The following is a 6000-nucleotide window of genomic DNA, read 5'->3' on the forward strand; positions in this document are numbered from 1 at the left end:
CAAGCATTTTTGGGGGGATCTGTTTGCACAGCCACGATGGCTGCGGAACATGTACAAAAGTGGACTTCCCTGCAAAATTGCCCAGAGTAAAGCAATGAGCCCACATAGATGGCAAGTCCCCACCACCCCCCTTCAGTCCACCTGCACAGTGAACCTCCCTCCACACACAACAAAGCACACAAGGAACAAAATTCTGTGCTCAAGAGCTTTTCCAGTTTGGGTTGAAGTACTTCCAGTACCACAGGTTGGAAAATGGCAAGATAAAAGTGAAGAAAAGTTCATTCAAGTGCTGCAGCGCACACTTACAAAATTACCGATAAATGACATAGAAACCTTCCCACATCGGGTAATACTAAAAAATCCTGTTAGAAAATAACAGATCCCAATCTACCATCTCCAGATCTGTAAAGTAAAATTAAAAGCAAAACCAAACCATCTAAAAATAGAGAAAAGCTAACCCAAATACAAACGTTTTACCATGTGCACTGAAGCTAACTGGAGCTGGACATTGGCAGAGAACCAAGGAAAACTAATTCCAGAGGTGGGGGCCCTTGACTCAGAAAGCTCTGCTTCTAATGCTAGAGAGTTTAACCCCCAAAACCAACAGAAGCTTCTTATATGGTTTGAGTGAACATGATCACACATGAGAAGGGCAGGCCCTAGACTATATGAAAGTCAGTACAAAGATTTGTGTTTGTCTGCTGAATTTCAAATTTCCCTTTCTTTTCTCTTCTTTTCCTCATCTTTCCTTTTTGTGCCGCAAAAGATTTACAATACTATTGCAAAAATAAAATTATTACAAATAATTCATAATAACAGCATGCTCCAAATTGTTCTCTGCACAAACCATGTTTCTGCCTGACTGCTGCTATTGCATAGATTTCAAGAGAATCCTAAGTAGAACATGTTTTGTCAGGCTAAGGTAAAGGTCTAAACAATCATCACAAATTTCTCTGAGAGAACTAAATGGTCTTTAGGCCAAATATTTTGAGATACAAACAGTAATGACAAATCTAGAAGCACTAACAAATTGGACAGGAAAATGAAATCTGAACCAGCAGGCTGAGGAAATAAGAAATACGACTACCTTCCAGTCTCATAAGTGGTCCTTCTCGCAAGTATCAGGTTCCTCAGGTCCAGGTAGAAGCATGTGAGATTTTGCCCTGAATTATTTTTGGGAAGCACTGAGAGAAGATGGGACTGCAGACTGTAATAATGCAGCAAGCCACAGAGCTGAACAGTTGATTGGTATCGTGTCATGAAAAGTGTTTGGTACCTTCAACTAAGTAAGCTGGTACATATGTCAAACTCAAAACGTTAAGTCCACAGAAAAGTGTTTGGAGCTGAGGTGGAAGAATGGTGAGCCAGAACCCTGTATCACATGGCAACTGTCTTGGAAGACTATTGCACTGAGAAGCAGAAACCAGGGAGTCTTACTGGAGGGCAAGTTAACCCACACCAGGAAGGCTGTGTTTGTAAGAGAACAACATTGCATTGAATGCCTTCCAGATGTGCCAACAAATTGAGAAAAATTAGCACAGATCCTTCACCCGTGTTCACTGTGGTAAAACAGCATATAATTTAGCTTCTATACAGAAAAATAAAGTATTGAATATGGATTGTCTATTACTATACACAACATGCATTAAGAATTTCTAAGCCCAAAACTATCATTCATTTTTCAAGAGAAATGGCATTAAAATATTGCTACTGAAATCAATACTGCAACTCATTAACACACACTCCATGCTCCTGCGTATTTTGCAGTTGTGGGTTGTGCTGTAAACCAGGTGTAGGTGACTAAATAGATTCCAGAGACAATGATGTTCTAAAATGCAAAAAGAAAACCTTTCAAGACCAACTCTATTCTTCATGTCTCAAAAATTAAAATTAGGGAGTGATGACACTATGAATTTAATCACAGGCCAAGTATTGGAACAATTTGATGGAAAGGGTCAAAGATTGCTGCTTCTAGAATAGTGTCATTTTTGCATTCTTGTTCTTGCTTACGATCAGATGACAGTACAACATACTGTGCAAGCTACAACTACACTGTAGTCCTAATTAATAAGGCTACAAATGGCGGGAAGACATAAGCAAATTAAATGATTTGCCTGAGATCATAAAGTAGTTCAGTGGCAGTTTAAACAGAACATTTATGCCCTTTCCATGGGCTCTTCTTTTGGCCGTTTATTTCATTTAGCAATTTGTCACTTTTTCTTATGAATAGTTAAGATAACTGCTCAGAAACTAACTATATCACTTACTGATATTTACTTCCATAACAATTCTTGTTCAAAGATATTTTCAGTTCTTTCTTGAGCGCATTTATGTTTATGTTAATGCGGATAAACTGAGGATGTGGCATGTCAAATGTACAAAAATGGCTATTACAAGTTAGTAGGATATATGCAATCTTAATAAAAACATAGCTATCATTGTATGAAAGACGAAGCATTTGGCTTTCTGCTGCCTCACATATCTACTTGTTTAGGATTCACCTACCCATGTATTCAACATTTGAATAATTTTGACCTTTTACAAACCTTAGACAATTCAAAGGTTTCCTGTTGTCAACGCAAGCTCCATGGGGCCTCACTCAACACTGTCTCTGTCAGCTTGCATTCTAGGCTTGAGAGTTGCAAACAGAGTTGCTTTCTCCTGAAGATTCTGACCTTATCAATAATTCCCTCGATACTATACATTTCAAAGTGGCTAACGCTGATGTTCATTGAGTCATTTTCCCACCCATCGATCTCTGCTTCTGTTCTCTAAGGTGCCTTACTGCAAGCATGCAAACATTCAGTAACCTGAGGGCTCCTGTAACTTTCAAGATGCATCTATACAGGTATTTTCTGTCTCCGAAAGTCTATAATTGTATATGCTTAATAAATGCCATCCTGAAAGAATTACGTTGTGTGGGGATATCAAGACACATTGTGGATATTCTTACAGAGTAAAAGCTGAATATACTATTTGAATCCCACCATTCTCTGCACAGTGTACAACATGAAAATGGACATGTTACTAGCTGCATTTTCAAAAGCACCTTGTCTTCTAGTTTTCCACACACAATTTTGATAATATTGGTTCTCCCATGCATTCTAACATTTTTGCTTACAAGTACAGAAACCACAAAGAACTCAAGCCTTGAGTGGTATTTTAAAGATTTTGAAGACTTTTCTCCATTTCTGGTTTGGAACAAGAAGTCCTCTAAATCTTGTGAGGTCTCTCGAGCTCCTACAGCTCCTTTTCTAGAAAGCCATTAAAACAAAACTGATAGGCTTAATGACCTTTAAACATGAAGAGAGCTCCTTGTAGTTTATATTCTACATAACTCACAAACAAAACTATTCTGGCCATAGCCAGAGCTTCATCCTTCCTTGCCCAAGATACTGTGAAGACAGCAATAGCCATGCAGACCCTGCACACACTTTCCAAAGCAGTATCATGATTTGAGTATGTATGTATTTCAAGCATTGGAGCAGGCTGACCAGGGACATGGTGGCATCACCATCCCTGGAAGTGTTTAAAAAGCATGTAGATGTGGTGCTTAGGGACATGTTTTAGTGGTGAACTCGACAGTCCTGGGTTTAACGGTTGGACCTGATGATCTTAAAGCTCATGTCCAACCTAAATGTTTCTATGATTCTAAGCATCTGTTCTACTATGGAAGGCTTTATTCTCCTCAAAATTGCTGTGCGAGGTAGAAAAAGCAGCAGATACTTCTGCCAACTTTTCCAAGAGTTACTTGGCTCATAGTTAGTCAAGACATCACTGGGTGGGACAGAAGGCCTAACCTAGCAGACTCAAAGAAAGGACATGCAGCTCTGAGGCAAATGGGCGGGAAGCACAGCCACATAGACTTTAGTTTCACACAGTCTGAAAACATCTGTATTTCACTGGGTGATGCTGCAGTCTCCTCAGTTCCTGTGGTAAGCCTGGATCTGTGCCAAATGGAAAAAATTGACCTAGTTTTCAGGTTTTTTGGAAAGAAAATCTCCGCTGAGAAAATAGGGGGGAAAGTAATTTGTCATAATCATCATTTGTTCGAAACAAATAAACACAAGGGAGATGCAGTAAAACAAGGGGAAAAGAACTGGTCTATATTATTTCTTAATGGATGCCAAATTTTCATTGCCAGAGATTAAACCTTCAGGAGCAGACAAAGGCATGAGAATGCTCTACAATGGACACAACATCTCCAGTGGCAGCCAAGGGTCAGTGTGCAAGGACTGGTCCACTGAAGTTCAGAGTCCCACTAACAGGGAGAGACAGAGGCGACAAGAACAGGCATGGGTTTAGCCCTCAGGCATTTCTGCTTCACCAGCTGACCCCAAGCCCACACACAGCGCACAGCTCTGCTCTGTAAAGTGCAGAGATTTGTGTAGGAACTAGGGCAGGTCTTAGGAGCACTAACTCCTGTCCAATTCTCCATACTATGGAGTGTTCGTAACGTGTCTTTATTTGTGATATGCCTAGTGGGATCCTAGAGAAACATCCTCAGAACTGGAATATGCCATAGGAGAATGGCCAGAACAGATAGGTGTTTAGTTCCATTGATCTGCATTGATCTGTTTCTTCCTTGCCTTTTTTTTTTTTTTTCCCCTCCTGGTCTCACTGGTTCTGTCCCTTTTAGTACAGAGCAGCATAAAGGTTTAATGTGCTATTAGCCGCTTCTTTTGTTGTAGCAGACTGCATATATACATACGCAAATAACAGTTTTTAGTTGAGGTGATAGGTTTTGTTTAAAACTGTCAAAACTGAAGTCTGGAGATCTTTCTTGATGGTGAAAATAGATGAGTTATCCATTTGGTAGTATCTCTGTAAACAATATGCACAAACACACTTTCTTAAAACATTTCTACTTTTAATTTTTAAATTAATGCATACTGCTCAATTTGTCTACTTCTTTCAACTTCTACTAACTCTCTGGCACTTCTGAGATATGCCCCATTCTCTCCTTGTTCCCTCTGCAGATTGGAAATGCATTTAAATTCACCAAATTTCTTGAAGTACAAAAAACCAACTTGTTAAGCATAAATTAAAGAAACAAAGTATGTTTCAGCATAAATAACACGAAACAAAATTCATGCCATCTTCTTAAAACTAAAAACAGATAACAAGTATGTACAATATCAACTCTTCTATTCAGCTGCTGGGCCTTCAGTTTAGAGTTTTACAGTTTTGTCCACTATATTCAGAACTTAATCTGCAACTGGCTGAATTCAGTGAGTCAGAGAGTATGTATTTAAACAGTATAGTCTTCACCACTTTAATTAATCTTTATGAAATACTTTGCTGTCTTTGCAAAGGATAAACCTGTTTTGAGGTCACTGCTACAACTGCAAGGTAGAATGAAAGATTGGGCTTTGAAGGAGAAAAACAACTGAGCTTTCCTTTTCCAAAATAATTTTAAATTCCATAAACAATTTCAATATATGCCTACTTTGGAGCTAGCAATGTCTCCTTAATTGTAAAGGCTAAATTTTCACTATTCCTGCTTTTGCAGGATACTACATGAAGAAAAAACCTAGTAACAATTGAAAAGAAATATTTGCGGAGTGGGATATCATATATTTTCAAAAGCAACATAACAAATTTTTTGTTTAATTTTTTTACCCACAATTGTAGAGTTTAAAACAGACATTTGAACAACTGATATGAAGCAAATTAATGAGGAGATATGAGAAGACTCTAAGATGCAAAAACCTAGGAAACTGATGAAAGTGAAAAGCCCTGCAAACAGTTTTCTGACTTTGAATGGCAAACTCAAGAGAGATGAAAGATGAATGCATCAAAAAGAACACCCTTTTGTTCCTTGAAAGAATAGGTTATTGTCTACTTGTATTTCTTGGACACCATCACTGGTACTGCACTCACAAAAAACAATGGAAGACACATCCCTGCCCCAAGGAGTGTACAATCAAAAAACCAGTAGAGAGATGTCCAGGTCCAGTAATTTCAAAATGAGTAGGATTAGACCCAAAATTAGGCAAA

This window comes from Falco rusticolus, chromosome 4 (genome assembly GCF_015220075.1).
Source record: "Falco rusticolus isolate bFalRus1 chromosome 4, bFalRus1.pri, whole genome shotgun sequence".
Taxonomy (NCBI): Eukaryota; Metazoa; Chordata; class Aves; order Falconiformes; family Falconidae; genus Falco; species Falco rusticolus.